Source organism: Miscanthus floridulus, chromosome 8, assembly GCF_019320115.1.
Source record: "Miscanthus floridulus cultivar M001 chromosome 8, ASM1932011v1, whole genome shotgun sequence".
In the NCBI taxonomy this organism is placed as follows: domain Eukaryota; kingdom Viridiplantae; phylum Streptophyta; class Magnoliopsida; order Poales; family Poaceae; genus Miscanthus; species Miscanthus floridulus.
The window spans coordinates 40,748,477-40,767,090 of record NC_089587.1 but is presented as its reverse complement, the minus strand read 5'-3'; the positions used below and the strand labels follow the sequence as shown (position 1 = coordinate 40,767,090).

Genomic DNA, 18,614 nt, shown 5'->3' with positions numbered 1-18,614 from the left:
CCAAATCGCATTGCTGTGAAACTTTCCTGAACCATGAAACTTTCCTGAACCATGTATATTTCATATAGACTATAGAGTAGAGAGATAACGTGGTGAAGAATTTATGTCCTGTGTGCTTGGAACTGTAATAGTTTCGATGAATCCTGTGTACCGTGTCCTGTGAAAAAAATAAGGAACGGCTGTTCTATGGAGTATTGAGGTCCTCTGTGTGCTTTGGAACTTTAAGGGTACGTTTGGTTTGATGGCATGGATTTTAGGATGGAGTTATCCATAGTGGTTGTTTGGTTGGATCGACAAAATGAGTTATTTTTGTGCTGTTGGATGTGTGAGAGCGCATGGGATGAGACTAGTTGAGTAATTATTCTATTATTTAAAAATAATAATAACTAAATAGACACTAATAAATATGCACCAACACTAATTTTGTCATGGATAACCACTAATTAAAAATAAAATATGTTAATTAGCACCGGTACTACTCTAACTGCACATAAAACATGCATTAATCAAAATATTCACACTTATTGAAATTAATCTTACCATCATAATTACTAAGTAATAAAATGATATATTAATAATCTTTAATTTATTTACTAATGACAAAGTGGAGAAGTAACGTCGGTGAAGAAGCCTTGAAATCGTTATTGATTATTTACTTCATATTTGTAGCTCTTCTTGCTGCGCCTCTCCTTTCTTTCGAGCCCTGTCGTAGAGCTTGGTTCGTTAGGGTACTCTCGAGTCTCGACGCAGAAAAGAGGGTGTGGTTGGTGACCTCACACGTGACCAAAAAGCTAATGTGCATGGCGGGAGGTTTAACAAGGAGAGAGACGAAAAGTTGAAGCACCGTTTCTCATCTCAGAAATGAAATATTCTGAAGCTCTCCAACGCACCTAGAAGGCTGGAACTGTGATATCTGTGTTGGAAGGAAACAAAACAGGGTCGCTGGCTACCTTTGCCTGCCTGTACGTCTCGCCCATCGTGGACCTGTATGCCGCTCTACAAGACTTGCCATTTGTGTGTCGCGTCGCCTCACCGTGACCCTCGCCCCTCTCACGTGCCAGCCGCATGCTCCTGCCTGAGCCGCGCTGCGAGCCGTGGTGCTAAACGCTAGCCGGCCCTCAACAGCGGCTGCCTGCTGCAGTCTAGTAGCCATATATGTCACGCACGCCTGGCCGCGCGCCTCACCTCGTCGTGCGCACGCTCTATGCTATGGACGTCTGCGCTTGCCAAGAGCCTAGCCGCACCTCGTCAATCTCTACGGCCGCACGCTCAGTCGCTCACAGTTGCACTGCCACTGCCGCCACCCGCGCAGGAGTATTTGCTGCCGCGAGCACCCGTCGGGCAACCGTCTCGTTGTGCGTCCCATCTGGCAACCGCTGCCACGCCGTGCTGTGCGCCTGTGCCGCCTCCGCCCGCCCGGCCAGGCCTCGCCAATGCCAAATGTGCCACACTCGCGCGTCCTCGCACGGCCACGCTGTCTGTCCTGAAGACCCTGATGGCGCAACTAAAGATGGTGATGCAGAGAATGGCCAAGGCACTGTGGCCCGTCCGACACAACCCGACCCACGCCACGTCAAGCCCAGAAGCAGCGTCCGCGTCAGGCTGCCCAACAAGCGCGTTACCGGGCCACAGTGGGCTTGAATGGTAGGAAAGAGTAGCTGCGCTACGTGTCGCCCATCGGCTTGACCGATTGTATAAAGACTGAACTTGGAGAGGAAGAGAGGCATGCAAAGATTAAACTCTGAATTATTGCCTACTATTTGAATTCTGAAGTTGTCCTTACTACTACCTGCTCCCGGTCCCCTCTTCCATGCTTCTCTTAACTCCTACACTAACATCTGGTATCAGAGATGATCGATCCGTGATTGGCAAAAATTCTTTAATCCATCAATCTATTGGCACCAGCCTTGGGTTCGACTGAGGTCATTGGCCGTCAGTGAGCTGATGTCGCTGGCGATTTCTCTATAATTCCTAGGCATGCCAATTGATTCGCGGAAATGCTCTGCTTAGGGCGTCCGGACGCTCCCGTTCTCGCGAACCACGACGGCCTGAACGGCTCGCTGCATCTTTCCCTCAGTAACTCTACTCCAGAAGTTTTTTAAAAAAATCCACTTAAAAAACATTCGGCTTCTGGCTTCATTCGACTCCAGAGACGCAACCTCCGATCGCCGCCGAGCCCGCACCGCCGCGGATTCCAGCGTGGTCGACGGCGACCGCTGCGGCGTGCCCGGTCGCTTGCCTGGCGCCATCCTTCCTATCCACCGTGCTGAGCGCTGCCACCTGCCTTCCTGTCTCTCTACCGCAGTTCCCCACCAGGTAGGGCGTGGCCGCTGGCGATGCCGTGTTTCAGGTGTTTCAGACGTATGTTTTCAAGTGTTTCATCTGAATGTTGCATATGTTGCAATGGCTATATACGCATGTTTCAAGTGTATGTTTTGAGTGTTTCAGACATATGTTTTAAGTGTTTTCATCTGGATGTTGCATATACATCCATGTTGCAAGCGTATGTTTAAAGTGTTTTAGGTGTTTCATATATATGTTGCAAGTGTTTTATCTAGATGTTGCAAAAGTAGATCTAAATGTTGCATATGTTTGCAATGGCTACACACGTGTTTTCAAGTGTTTTAGGTGTTTGCAACTGTTTTACCACGCTGTTTCAGACATATGTTGCAAGTGTTTCATCTGGATGTTGCAAAAGTAGATCTGGTGTTACACATGTTGTAATGTGACCTACCTGCCGTAGTCGCCTGTTGCAACTGTTGGGGCACTGTCGAGCGGGCGTAGAAGGTCCCTGCGTGTATGCGCGTGGGAAGCAGAGGGGGCGCTAGCGGTTCTCGTGTGCGGCCAGGCGACGCGGGCAGGGTGAATCATTCAGGCGGCGTGGGCCCCCGCATGGGCGCGTGAAATGGAGCAGGCGTGAAAAATAGGGTGCAGGCGCGGGCGTAAGTACGCAAGCATCCATCCGGATGTCTAGGCTCTAGTAGTGAAAACGCAGGCATCCGTCCGGATATCTAGGCTCTAGTAGTCCCCACGAGAGGCGGCACCTAGTGCTCAACCGCGGAAGAGGTCCGATGGGATGGGAGAGTAACAGTAGCTGGGGGAAAAAGATCGAAGTGGTATTTTTCATAACTAGTGGCAGGTGGGTAAATTTTTTAAGTTGTCCACGTCCATAGCTGGTAAAAGCAGGAGAGTTGCTTTGGGATTTGTACTAGAGGAAAAGAAGTTTTTGGCCCAAAGCAGGCTATGGCCTATGAGTTGCCACCTCTTTGGTTGGCTTTTGGCTTTTGAGAAGCAAAAGCAGGTTGGATGGTTGTATATTGTTAGCATTCATCACAAAGTCATGAGGAGGGCGTGGGAAAGAAAATCATAATATTTTCATTTGTTTCTTGTTCCATTGTTCATCGCAGAATTTCACTCATTATTATTACATCATTCCAAGAACTAATAAATTTAATTTGGCGGCACGCAGGCATTGTTGCATTCAGCCTGTATAGAAAAACAAGGAGTATTGCCACCTTTCCTAAACACAACATCAACACTTACTTCCTATGCATGCTGGGAAATGGGGATGGTAGAAGAATGCAGGTGGAAGATGAATGAACGTCCCATCCCCATCATCAGATTCATACATGCCTCTGCCTGTTTGTTGAAGATGAAAAACATTTGTCACCATAATTCCTTTGCATGCTAAAAGGACATGATCAGTCATGTATATAATATATATATATGGAATTGAGTTCACTTACATTGCACAGTATCTGAAAGATTGCTGAAAAAAAAACAGTGATAGCAGCAATAGTGCAGCCATGTGCTTTGTGTACTTCTCCACTAAGTTGCACGGATACGGATACGTGTATCGGTATCGGAAGGATATAGATACGCGGATACGGCAATTTCTCAAAAACCCCGATACGCGGATACATTTACTATTTAAATAATAATAATAATAATAATAATAATAATAATAATAATAATAATAATAATAATAATAATAATAATAATAATAATAATAATAATAATAATAATAATAATAATAATAATAATAATAATAATAATAATAATAATAATAATAATAATAATAATAATAATAATAATAATAATAATAATAATAATAATAATAATAATAATAATGCAGGTCTGAATTTAAAACTGATAACAATAAAACGTCGCAATTAACTACTTAAGTACTATTATTACATAACAGCAGGTTTGAAGTCTCCTCAACTCTCAAATTCTAGAAAATTAATAAAATGCATTTAGGCTTGTAATTCATGCAGCAGCAAGTTCCTATTCCTATTCCTATTCCTATTCCTCAATTGTCTCATTCTCATCCGCAACATCAACTTGCGGAGTAATCAAACCAAAAGTCACAGCTTCTAATTCAGGTTCATCAAGGGACAGGTCGGCCACTTCAAGAATGCCAATACCACCAAGTGAATCAAAAGAATCCCCTCCTACATCCCACATCCTTGTCTCTCTTGTCTTGTATGCATCAGTTCTTCTTGACAGATGCCTCAGATTTATGTGCACAAAGACCAAATGTTCAACACGCTCTGGAGTTAAGGCATTTCTCTTGACACTATGGATAAAGCTATAGGTGCTCCAGTTTCTTTCACAACAAGAAGATGAGGCTAGTTGGCTAAGCAATTTCATGGCCAAACTCATCAATAAGGGAGCAGATTGTTCATGATTTGTCCACCAAGTCATAGGGGAAATAACCTATCTATCATGGATTGAGTTAAGATCATTAAATTCTTCTGAACAACTAGAGAACCTTGAGTACTCTTGTTTTACATTAGTCAATTCTTCTGGCATGGGAAAGAACTTCTTAAAGCAAACCATCCTCATTTTCGATACCTCTTTATCCTTGTGGGGTGGTTCATGACCAACACCTTCGTCAAGCCACTTTTTGCTATAATATCTACAATTTGGCATTATGATTTTAGTGAATGGAAAAAATCTGAATGACACAAGTGAATGGAAAAAATCTGAATGGCAGTTTGTAGTTTTGTACCTTGGATTAAGTGAATGAGCTAAACAATGAAGTGGATTATTTCCTTTTGTCCTCCTAGCAATCAATATGTCATAAATAACCGAGTACAGACTTGACTCCTCATCTTCTTGCTTGCCCTCATATCGATATATGACTTTCTTCACTTTCTCTATCATTGAATCCCACATCTCATAAACTAAGTGAAGATATGGCGTGTCAGTGTCTGTCATACAAATCATTTCATATATAGGAGTAGTAATCCTAAGAATGTAGTCCACTTTGTCCCACCATACATCACTAAGTATCAAGTCCTTGACAATTTGGGCTGTTGGAGTTGGAGAATCATCTCTGACTTCTCTGTACACACTCCATTTGTCACTAATCACCATTTGTTGGAGGGCTGTTTTTACCTCAACAGACCGCTTCAACATACATACAACAGAGGCAAATCTAGTTTCAGCAATAGAAAGTAACTTCAAATGGCTGAACTCATTGAACATTGAAAGCCACATGCCATGATTCATTATAAAATTCTTTATCATAATAGCCTCAGTTTTAACATCATGTATAAATTCAAGTTCCCCCAAACAAATATTTCTTCATTAGAAGGGTTGTTTCCTATTTTAGGTTCACATATACTTTTCATAGCAAGATTGAGGGTATGCACACCACATGGTGTCCAAAATATGTTATCATACTCAGATTCTATTATGAGACCAGCACCTTTGCAATTTGTAGCATTGTCTGTAATGATTTGTACTACATTATGTCGACCTACTTCTTCAATTATACCCCTCCACTTCTCAGCAATGTATTCTTTTGATTTGTACTGACCTTCACAATTATCAGCCCTCAAGAACATAGGTGCCTTGTCAGAAACAACAACAAAATTGATGATTGGTCGCCTCTCAGGATCTGACCAACCATCAGAGCAGATTGTGACTCCCTTCTCTGCCCATGTGCTCTTTGTGCTCTCCAACAAAGTCTCTATGTGCCTCCTTTCTTGCTTCAGAAGTCCCTCCCTAACTCTGTTGTAACCAGGAATCACATAACCTTGCATGTTGCGGCTGCAAGCAAAGGTAAAGACTTCTCGAAGATATGGATTTCTCAGAAAATTGAAAGATACCCCTCCAGAATAAATTGCTCTACTAATTAAAGCATCCAAGTGCTTACGGTCTTCCAATGCCCAAGCTTTTTCCAATGCAGAAACATGCCCCCTCTTGTTCCTTTTGTTGCTGTCAGCAGTATTGCTTGAGGAAGGAGCAATAGGCAAAGAAACAGTTCTTGACTTGGATCTTTCCACCAGATTCTTGCACCTTTCAATTTCCTTCCTCATTTCACTAAGCATTTCATATGTAACATTAGGACATTTACCTATTCCCCTTCCTCCCTTCTGCAGCAAATGAGCTTCAACTCTAGTGTAACTACTCAGTTTTTGCATTGGACAGTACTTGCAGTGCCACATAGCATTTCCTCCACAGTTTTAGGCTTCTCCAGAATGGTTGCATGATCCCAAAGTGGAGCCTTGATGTCTGTTGTGTTTGTGGCTGCAGATCCTACACTAGCACTTGCACTAGCACTGCTCATATTTGGAGACGCCATCTACTGCATACAAGCAAAGCAACAAGAACTCACTAACAGACTAACTGCACTGCGAGCGGAGGCGGAGGCGGAGGCGGAGGCTCGTCGCCGGTGGCCGGCGGCCGGCGAGCGGGGTTGCGGCGAGACGCACGGGCGCAGCCATGAGCTCGTCGCCGTGCGGGACTGCGGACTATGGGCGTCAGGGCAGAGGATAAGGTCTGTCTTCCTGGGCTTCTACTAGGCCGGGCCGTATCGGGAAGCAGGATACGTATCCGATGGCGTATCCGATTATCACAAAAATAATAAAAAAGCGGATACTTGGAGGATACGTAGCCTGGACATATCGGACACGTATCCATATCCGATACGTATCGGATAAGCGATAGTGGCTTCAGGGAAGTATCCGTGTAACATAGCTTCTCCATGTAAGAGTAGGTGTGCAGTTTGATGCTTGGTCCTCGTCGGCGAGTAAGTGCGCTAGTAGAATATATTATACTAGACTGCTGAGATGCTTGTTTCATCTATACATTGCTCCCATATATATATAGCAGAAAACCAAACCTTATAATTGGTAATTAGTAAATACTAATCATTCAAATGGCCTTAATTTTTAGGGGTTACTAATTTCATGCTTTCATGGACGTGATGGGTTTCCAAGTGAAGTTTTTGTAGAGTACTGTATTAGTTGTATTAGTTTTCAGATGTAATTTTGAAGTAGATTCATAATGACTTTCCATTTTTAATGATTATATTAATTTTCCAGCTATTTGGGCCATACTTTTCCAAACCAATAATTATATTTTGAGGAACATCTCATATAATACTCCGTATATCTCTACTACTACGACGACGACGAACCAAAAGCGACGTCTACACCCACCCTCCCCCCTCATCAATCATTCAACATGTTCGCTTGTTGGTTTCAGCCAGGGCTTATTAGCCATCCAATAGTGTTTTCATCTCACAACAAACCAGTATTAATCGAGCTTATCAGCCCAGAAACCAACCAGGGAATAGACGTCTTTCGTTCGTGCCCTCTCTCTCCTACGATCAGCGCCGGTCCTGAGTTTTTCTAGGCCTAGGTGGAGAACTAATATAGAGGCCTACAGTCTACTCTCTAAAAATATGTATATATATTTCTATTTATACATATACTCCCAAATACACGTTAATTTAGAAGATAATATTTGATGCACTAAAAAAACTTATATCGAATAAACCGAACGGTGCTTACCTATGATGTGATCCTCTCTGTCCTCTGCCGTGAGGCGATCCCGTGATGATTGATGGACTGATGCGGCTGCGAACTGGATCACGGATGAGGATGATGGAAATTGGGATCGAATAGGCCCTAAGAATTGTTGATCTGCTCGATTACATGTCATTACGTCCGGCGGCCGCACAGTTCGTCAATTCGCGAGTCATGACCTTCCTGTTGACGAGTTCGCGAGTCACCGAGCTCTGAATGGAAACTGAAAAGTGTCAAAGGCAAAGCCTTCCTAGACCTGCGCTTGCTATATTGGGCTACAGCCTAAAGAAGCCCACATGACGTACACTGCTTACTATGTATAAACTAATGGCCTATACTAATACTAGTACTGCTAATCTACTATATGGTTGAGGCCCACCTAAATCTGAGGCCTAGGTCGGTGGCACACCCTGCCCACCCCCAGGACCGGCCCTGCCTACGATCCTGCTCCTCCCACACAATTCCACTCAGGTGTAGTTTTTTTTCTCCTCTCGCAATTCCACATAATTCCCCATGCTCACAATGCTGCACCCCCTCTATGATCATTTTGGCTACGCCGCCATGTGGATTCCTCTCGCACAGATGTGTATGCGTGGACAATCTTTCTTCCCTCCCCATGCTGCTGCTCCCCTCTCTCCCGTTGCAGAGCGCACCGGTGGATATCCGTGTGCCCCTGTTGGCCTGTTGATCTCTTTGACTCCCTGTCCGCCACCACGTTGCGGACTACGACGACTACTTATGCATGTGGACGGACTCGTGTTGCCGGGGCTCAGCGGATCTCGCCGGCGTGCGATGAGGCCCGGGCAGGTCTCAAATCTTGTTAAGCACCAGAACTTTAGTATAAGACGTGTCTCTATCGGAGATTGTTTTAAAAAATTTAAAAAAATATCAAAATATGTTAATTTAAAATAAATATTTGAGACGCTAAAAAACTTATCAACAACAAATATCTAGATGATGCCGCCCACTACAACTTCAGTATTTAATATGTGAATGTTAGAGTAAATAAGAATAGTACCACATTGTCTACCTCACGTGGGGTGTTAATCTTATTTTTTTATCAGAAGGGTGTTAATCTTATGTACCCTATATAATCAGTCCATGAGACCCAATGCAATATATCTAATTATCCCACAAATTCTATTCGCTTTCATGGTATCATTTGCCTAGGTTTAAATCCTAACCCTAGCCGATGCCGCTTCCGCACCGCGCGCCCCTAGGGAGAGATCGATCTCCGCCGGGGTCTCCACTGGGGCAGTCGTTGATCGGGCCTTCTTGCGACGCCGCACCACCTTGTCTCCATCTCCGTGCTTGCTGTGGAGGACGCTGGGCGTCAACAAATTCCGCCCCCCCCCCCCCCCCCCCCCCCCCCCTTTGGTTTTGGCCCGGGCCATGTCGACCCCAACACCGAGCCATGGTGGCGGCCGACCAATCTATGCCATAGTGCCTATTTGCTGTTTTGGCATAGTGCCTTATAAACACACACGTAACTGGTAATAAGAGCACTCTATTGTTGCGGCGGCAACAGTGGGTTGAAGGCGAACCCGCAGAAGCTAGATAGTGTAGAAACTATACCTGATAGTCCAGCCAGGCATGCGAGGCCTCCGTGCCACAGGATCCACCCAGTCATCGGCTGCACTAGAACTTGCAAGCTCACCACCCAGTCGGCTGTATCGACTGTGGCGCAAGCCAATGGCGGAAACAACTTTGATTAAGGGGGCCGATAAACATGATGACACCTTATAAGTGTGATAATTATATATAAGTGTTTTCCTCAATAATTTTGCAATGCTTTTACATATATAGTCAGTATTCATAACAAAAAATCATAATATTATGATAAAAGATGAGTAAAAATGGATAAATGTGATGTGCATTGCAATATTTATAGGGTATTTAAATAGTTTACATGGGGGGGGGGGGGGGGGCATAGGCCCCCATCGCCAAAAAAAAAGCAAGTCGTACTAAGTCCAGGAAGTTCAGGAAAAAGCACATGCAGATAATTTCCATCAAACCTTTTTTCATGCTCACCAACTATCCGATTAGCTCCAGAAAACTGGCAGTGCCGAGGTAGCCAAGGGAAAAGTCCAGGTAGCTAAAAAGGATATTGGAGAAGTCAAATAAATGGATATCAACTGAAAATAACTAGTACAATATAATGGAAATGAAAAAAAAATCGTATTTCTCTTATCATAAGCCATTACATGTATGGCGGAATATAAATTTGGTTGAACTTGAGATGTTTTAACTCTACAAGAAAGTTGAAATGACTAAAAAATTGGGATGGAGGGAGTATAATGGTAGCAGCAGGTAATGCCATGAATGTATTGCTGAATGTGACCCCGTCCGCCTTCTCCAACGAATCTAAACTCATACTACCCACTAGTCCGATCCCTCCATCTCTAGTCATATCTAAATCTACACGCACTATAGAAAATGGAGTTTTTGGGATATCCGCCTCATCTATTCTCCATACCTTCCTAGGGAGCAGGGGCGGAGCCAGGAATCATATATAGGGAGGCTAGCAAAATAATAAACTTGTAAAATCTGAGTGTAGCTCAACTGGTTAGGTTTCTTGTGATGACCATCTAGGCTCATCGGCTTGACATGAGTGCTCACATCTTTCGGAGTTTCCAGAGTTCCCAAGCCACAGTTAGTGAAGTTTCCTTGAGTGGTAAGTCACATGCCCGTTTGTTATATAATATGTCAGCTAACCATCGGTTCGCCTATTTAAATGGTTTTATTATCTAGCGTCTTTTGGATGTGCTCATATGCGTTATTTCATTATATAGTTATGGTTTGTATGATTTTATTATCTAGAATATATTAATAGGTATATATGACAAGAACTTTGTTATATTCTTCTCTTAATATAAATAAAAAATTATAAAGTTATATACTAGTAAAACATTGGTGATATGTTAGGGGGTGGGCCAGGGCCATGGCCCCTGCCGCCCCCTAGCTCTTCCACTGCTAGGCGGTAGTATGTTGTAACAAAATCTCACATCTTACTCACATCTCGCCCAGCTGATTACAGTTGTTGCTAACGTGATTCTATAGCTAATCGCAGTACTTTAATTTTCTCTTCATCTTCATCCAGTAATAAACTCAGTCTGCCACACGATCACTTGCGTATAAGAAAAGGATGTGTGAAAATAAAAGCCTAGATAAAAGAAACATCTCACATGATTAAACAAATGAGTAAAACATAAAGATACATAAAGACATAAAATAAAATATATAAACAATAGTGTATAGAAAATGACATATATAAATAATAAATAAATAAATCAAGTGCGTAATAACGATATATTTAAGAGATGATACAAGAAATCAAATAAAAGGCGTAGACCGGACAAGATACAAGAGCTCCATAATAACATGGTGAAACTTATTGCAATGTTATATTATGACATGTATAGAGTACAAATTCTTTTAGTGTTTATATTAATAATAGTTTGTTTTACATTATTGATGGAGGTACGGCTAGGTTTCTCTTTGATTTTGGTGTGGCCTGGTTGAAATTGGATCATGGAAAATAGATGCAACAACTTTTCTTTGGGGGTTCTAATTTGGAACTGAGATTGGTCCAAACTACTGTGTTTTGAATATACGAAATGTGCCCACACAAAATATACAAAATGCACCATTATCTTCCTGGTGGGCTTCTTGTGCGGTTAAGATATCTTTTTGCTGATTTTTTAGTCAGCAATTTGTAATTTCTAAAAAATGATTTTTAGAGACGGGAGATGGGTGTGGCAGCATCTCTAGAAATTGATTTTGATCAGCTCTACAATAAAGTGAGAGGGTTACATTGCTGTAGTATAGAGTTATAGCCACAAACCAGAAAGTGAACAGCAATAAGGTAATGCTGAGAATAAAATTTCGTAGCCAGCTGTAAATACCATTTTTATTGGGGAATCAAGATTTAATGGTTGTATATTGTTAACATTCATCACAAAGTCATGAGGAGGGCGTGGGAAAGAAAATCACAATATTTTCATTTGTTTCTTGTTCCATTGTCCATCGCAGAATTCCACTCATTATTATTACATCGTTCTAGTAACTAATAAATTTAATTTGGCGGCACGCAGGCATTGTTGCATTCAGCCTGTGTAGAAAAACAAGGAGTATTGCCACCTTTCCTAAAACAACACCAACACTTACTTCCTATGCATGCTGGGAAATGGGGATGGTAGCAGAATGCAGGTGGAAGATGAATGGACGTCCCATCCCCATCATCAGATTCATACATGCCTCTTGACGCAAACAAGTACTACCTCAGAAAAGCACATCATTACCGGTTCTAGAACCCTATCACTGCCGGTTTTTGGAATCAGTGGTACGAACCTGTTCTAGAACCGATAGTGATGAGGTTTCCATGAAACTAAAAATATATTCTAAAAAGAGCAATTTTTAGTACTAGGAGAGACCCCACTAGGCAGTCACAAGTCAAGCGATTTTTTCGCGCGAAAAATGCACGCTCCGCGGCCTCCGATGCTCAAACTCATGACCTCAGGCTTCGCGTATTCGTCCCCTAACCACTCCACCCATAAGACACTTGTTCATCTGATTTTGAAATGAGTATTTGGAGCTCTAAACGAATTCAAATAAAAAAGTTATCAACTATAAAGTTTTATAACTTTTCGACATCTACAACTTTGGTTTTGGTCATTTCTCCATCCGAGGTTGATTGAGGAATTTGAATTTCAAATGTAAAGAAATTCAGCCATAATTTTCCTTGGATAGATGATTTCAAATGTAAAAGTTGTCAACTATAAAGTTGCATGACCTTTTGAGATCTACAACTTTTGTCTTGGTTGTTTCTCTATCCGAGGTCGTTTAAAAATTCAAATTTCAAATGTGAGAATTCGAACGTAATTTTCGTTAGATAGATCATTTCAAATGAAAAGATTATCAGCTATAAAGTTGTATAAGTTTTTGAGATCTACAACTTATATTTTGATCGCTTCTCCATCCGAGATTCTTAACTACCACTACACATGCACTTATGACTATAGAGCAAATGGATTCCTTTGGTATTAACTTCTATAAATCTTGTGAAACAAATATTTTGGCATGAAAGCGACTTTAAATAAAAAAAGTTGTGAACTACCAAGTTGTATAAATTTTCGAGATCTACAACTTTTGTTTTGATTGTTTTTCCATTTGAGATATTTTTCTACCATTATACACTCACTTGTGACTTTAGAACATATGGACTCCTTTGATATTAACTCTATAAAATTTTGTGATACATATTTTGATATCCAAACTATCTCAGTCAAAAAAGTTTGAAATATAAAGTTGTAGATCTCGTAAAGTACTACAACTTTGGTATGAAGTTCGTCTTCATCGGATATCATATGAGAAAGTTATAAAGTTTTTCGTACAACCTATCACTGCCGGTTCAAGCCAAAAACCGGCAGTAGTGACCCAAATATCACTGTCGGTTGGTCCTATCAGTGCTGATTTTTTGCTTCAACCGGAAATTCAGTTCAGTAGTAGTGAAGGTACACAGACTTGCTGAATTTTACCCTAATGAATTTTCAAGCTCTAACTTGTTCAGGCTTGACTTGCAACTTGAAACCTGTATTGTTGACATGAGAAAATATGAAATGTTCAAAAACCTAAACAATTGTGTTGACCTCTTAGTAAAATTTGTTGAAACAAAGAGAGATAAAGTTTATCGTTGGGTCTATTTACTTATCAAACTGGTATTGCTTCTACTGGTGACCTCTGTAAATGTTAAAAGCATATTTTCTACAATGACCTTTATCAAGAATAGGTTGACAAATAAGATGGGTGATAACCTTTTGGATGATTGTCTAATTGTTTTATTGAGTGGGATACTTCCTTACAATTGAGTGAAGAACAAGATAATCAACACATTCATGGCTATTAGAAGGCGCAGACCGGACATGAAGTAGCGCAATATTGTTCTTCCACAATTATGGGTATGTAATATTTCAATTCTACAATAAGCAATCTAAACTTGTCTATTTTATGATGTTCATATCACTAGTAGAGAAACTAGCTGTACTCCCGGTTCTCAACCCCCTTCAGTCCCGGTTTTGGAACCAGGAGCACGAATCCGGGACTAAAGGGCCCCTCCTTTAGTCCCGTTTTTGCGCCCGGGACTAAAGGACCTTTAGTCTTGGTTGGTAATACCAACCGGGGCTAAAGAGGCCTCCTGGCCTGGCCACGTGGGCCGGTTCTTTAGTCCCGGTTGGTATTACCAACCGGGACTAAAGGTTTTCTTTTTTTTTCATTTTTTTCTATTTTCAATTGATGATTCATTTTGGTTTTCGAATAGGTTTTCGAATATGCATTCTACGCCGCTAATAATATACGTATTCTACACATTTATAATGTTCGAACATTCTGTACAAACTAAAGTATGAAACTAACGTATGTATTACATGCATATATATATATATTGTACGTTATTTTATGTACATATAATATGTATATATATATATTACAAATAAAGCTTGCATTGTATATTCTATCATATCCTTGGGATAACAAATTCACTCTATCTGGTTTGGCTTCCATGTTTCGTTCACGTCATTGTAGAACTCGTCGGTGGGGTTTAGGACCTGGTCATTAAGAAATCTTGCTATGGTCTCTTGAATTGCTTTCAGTTGGTCACGTCGTATGACTTTTTCCTTCAACCATAGAGTCTTCAATAAAAGTTAAAGGAAAAGTATTAATATATATATATATGTGTGTGTTGGTCAAGTGATTACTTATATATATGAGCAATAAAAGAAATTGTGAATATATGAATATATTTATATAATGTACTTTGAGGTTCTCTTCAGGAGTTCTTTTTTAGTACGCCATGATGAACTCGCAAACATAGTATCCGCAGTAGTTGTTCTCCTGTTCTTGCCTCAGAACTCACTTTTACGAGAAAAAAGATCCGGTGAATTGAAAGCATGCATGGTGTTAATTGAATTATATATATATATAAATGTAGCTCGTACTTACTTTGTGTGCGATTACATCCAGTGGTGCTTTGCAATGTTTTATGTGGTGTTCCTCAATGAAACTTTTCCAAACACTGCGCCCAATAAAATAAAAAATTAATTTGGCCTTTAATAATTGTTGCAGTTAAGAGATCGGGGTATATATAGTTGCTAGAGAGACCAAATTACCCTTGGATAATATCTATCATGTCTTGGTACTCTATTTGCTCTTTTCTTAACGAGTCTAAGATGCTCAACCGACTATTAGCCATATCGATGACCATCAATATCCAGTGATTGCTGCATATGTTTTTATACACAAATATGATCGACATTAACTAGAGTCAACATATATATGGGAGATAGCTTAGCTAGTAAGCAAATAATTGAACAAATGTCCATATGATCGACATTAATTATTTAACACTCACTTGAAGTTGTAGGGGAAGAGTATGTCCTTGTTTTGTTGGTTCACTAAGAACCTCATGAGATTTTTCTCGAGTTCAGCTTTCCATTGAGGCGGGGGATCAGGGTGTTTGAATACGACATTTGGATCAACAAAACCAACATCATTATCCTTTCTCTTTCTAAGTTCTGTCATCTCATATCTGCATATATAAAAATATAGTGTGAGGATATATAATTTATATATATACATGTAGCTTTATATATATACACTTTAATAGTAGAAAATAATCACACTTACAGACAATAGCAGCTAATGAGACTTTTGTCGAGAGAGTCCAGGTGGCATAGTTGGTGTAATTCTAAAAACTCGACATATATAACGTCATCGTCACGGAAGTAATGTTGGTTTCTAACTCTGATAGAAACAAAGTTCTCTCCCCGTTCACACGTCGTCATGTACCACTTGTTTGGTAGGTACATTTGCGTACCCAGTTCATCTAAGGCCTCAGGGTTGTATAGACTCTTTTCATGTTCAAATTTCTTCCAAGGATACACTTTCGGAGCAGATGGTCCTTCAGCGAGCACTTGGGCAAGGTCCAAACCAGTATCCTCGTAAAACCAAACCAGGTCCTCAAAATCAACGTCCGGTAAGTCTAAGTTTGAACCATATTCATTACGAATGACAAGAGGGGGGACTGATTGTTGCGATTGTTGTCTGAGTTGTGCAACACCTTTCCCTGCTCTAGTCTTTTTCTGCGCCGCCTCAAATGACTTGGTGAGAGAGCAGTCGTAGTCCGATTTAGGCAGGGTCTTTTGAGATTCCCGCTTTTTCTGGTCCATCTTATTTCTTAGAAGATCTGGAGCTAGGTAGAAGTACGGTTTCTTCGGGTTCTCCCTCGCTTCTCGTTGCTTTCTTACTTTTTCAAAGAAACTTTTCATATCTTTTTGTACTGCATCCTTTAATTCCTTTTTACTTTTCTCGTAAGATAGTTTTTGGGGAATAACTAGATTAGAGGAGGCTTTCTTCTTTGCCGGCTAGTGGGCCAATGGCTTCATTTGCGAGGTGGACCTCTTAAGAGCTGGCTGCTTCTTGATCATCAAGGGAGGCAGGGCAGCCGTTGAAGACCTCCTTGGAGGCATTGGAGACCTCCTTGGAGGTGGCGGCGGTGAAGACCTCCTTGGAGGTGGTGGCGGTGGAGACCTCTTTGGAGGCATTGGAGACCTCCTTGGAGGTGGCGGCGTTGCATAATCATTGTCCGGAGCACTATGATGATCTAGAGATTGAATAATTGGACTTAGGTTGGCGGTGGCCCTGCTGTGTGAGTACAAAAAAGAATAATTAGGTATAAGAAATATTGTTATTATTAATCATACATGTCAATAGAAAATTAGTGAAAAAATTGTTTTGTTCACTTTTGTCCGCACCTATTGTCTGGCAGTTGAGGAAGCGGTGGTGGACTAGAGACCCCGGGAATAATGACGTAGCGCTTGCGCCATAGTATGAATGTCTTCTCTGCTTCTCCTAGAGTCTTCTCCCCATCACCTCCTGGAATGTCAAGAGCTAGATCACTAAAACCTTTGTTAACTCTATCCACTGAGACGCTAACATATCCAGGTGGTATTATTGCCCCATGGATTCTTGGCGTCTTGGTAGGATCTGGAGGAGAAAAAACACCGAGAGCCACCATGATTGTGGCATTCTCTTTTGGAATATGTAGCTGACATGATGTAAACGGTGCAGTGATGTGATCCACGGGGAAACGTAGCATTGCGTCATCTTGATTTGGCAACTCCGTGGAAGCGCAACTGCTTTTCAACTGATCAGGGGGCTAATATTAATGTTGATTCCTATATCTGATGCCTGCCTTTGGGCACTCATTGCTATTTGCACTTGCTTTATGATGTCGTCTTGCATTCTAGCTTGCATGTCTTTTTCGCGCTCCTGTGCTTGAAGCAACCCCTCCCATGACTCATAAACATATTCCTCCAACCTGCTAATCCGCGCTGCATCCTCATCCTTCCTTCTCTACTGGCTTCTGTAGGTATCTCTGTCATTAGGGAAACCATGCTCCCAAGAAATGTTCCGTCCTAAACCTCTCGTTCGGCCACTGTGTTCAGCAGTCCCGATGGCATACGTCAGTTCATCCTTCTCTCTATTGGACCTGAACGCACCAATAGCTTTAGCTTGTAGAGTATAAGAAAATCTTTGTGTTGCTCTTTCGAGTTTTGGTCCATGAACCAGCTTCTCGGTCTCTAGGTCTAGTCTTCCCCCATGAGCGAAAACCAATTCTTCGTGCGTTTGGGCCAATTGAGTGATTCTGGTGTGATACCCTTGGCAAGAATGTCCGCTTCTATTTTTTCCCACTTGGGAATGGCAGTCGCATAGCCACCTGATCCCATGCCATGGTGGTATACCTTCTATCGGGCATTCTCTTGGTTCCTTCTCACCCGTTCCTCACCCTCTTCCGATGTCTTGTACTGTACAAAATCATTCAAGTAGGGCCTCAACTTCGCGAGCGGGCCCCTAGTATTGAAATTGGGTGTTAGGTTCTTCTTGACGTATTTCGTGTATAGGGATTTCTTCCAAGTCTGGAATTGTGTGGCCATCTTCTTCATAGCCCACTTTCGAACTAGTTCCTTCAATTCATCATCGTTGATAGCATCATAATCATCCGCTTGCAACGTAAAATGTTGAAGGATATCATTCTAAATTAAATTCTTATCAAGATCAGAGACAAAACTAACATGAGGCTCGTTGATCTTTTGCTTCCATTCACGGGCACTGATCGGAAGTCTGTCCCTTACAAGGCACCCATAGTGTTGCACGAATTTCCTTGTATGTGGACCAAGTGGTTCGCCTATCTCGATATTGAATTCTAATATTATGTAGCGCCCCTCCAATGGCTTTTTTGGGCCTCAAATATTTTTGCTTTTCGCCGTTGTGGTCGTCGATCTAGAGGGCTACGTATAAAAAAAGAATAAATAAATATCATGTGTACACATAATAGATGATAGATATTCAAATATATATAATATTCAAATATATATATAAATGTATATACCTCGCCAGTATTTTTTTGCATAATATTTTCTTGGTTATCTTCAAGAGTCGGGTATTGACTTTCGTCATCTACATCTTGCTGGTCACCATCGACAAATTGAGTGCCGATGTTGATAAAATCCATCATTTGTTCATCCATGTTGTCTCTCGGGGCAGCCATCTAACTTTTACACCACTAGATATATCTATAAAAAATAAAAACTATATCTATAAAATGGACTCTTGCAGGACATGCCACCTCGAGGATAGTAACATTTGTAGATAACATTTGTAGGTCTAAAGTTATCAATTACCCATCAAATTCTAGCTTAAAAACATGTTTAAATAAATAACCATCCGTACTAGTTG

At 41.3% G+C, this 18,614-nt stretch overlaps 1 long non-coding RNA gene and 1 pseudogene across 1 annotated transcript; both read right to left on the bottom strand.

Moving 5' to 3' along the window:
• Positions 1–3,354: 3,354 nt before the first annotated feature.
• LOC136471733 (uncharacterized) lies at positions 3,355–8,032 on the bottom strand. Its single transcript, XR_010762100.1, has 2 exons — positions 7,809–8,032; positions 3,355–3,639 (listed from the first exon to the last, which is right to left on the bottom strand). It is a non-coding gene; the product is annotated as an uncharacterized lncRNA (long non-coding RNA).
• On the bottom strand, positions 4,083–6,595 carry LOC136471731 (putative transcriptional regulator tpeD; annotated as a pseudogene).
• Positions 8,033–18,614: the final 10,582 nt, after the last annotated feature.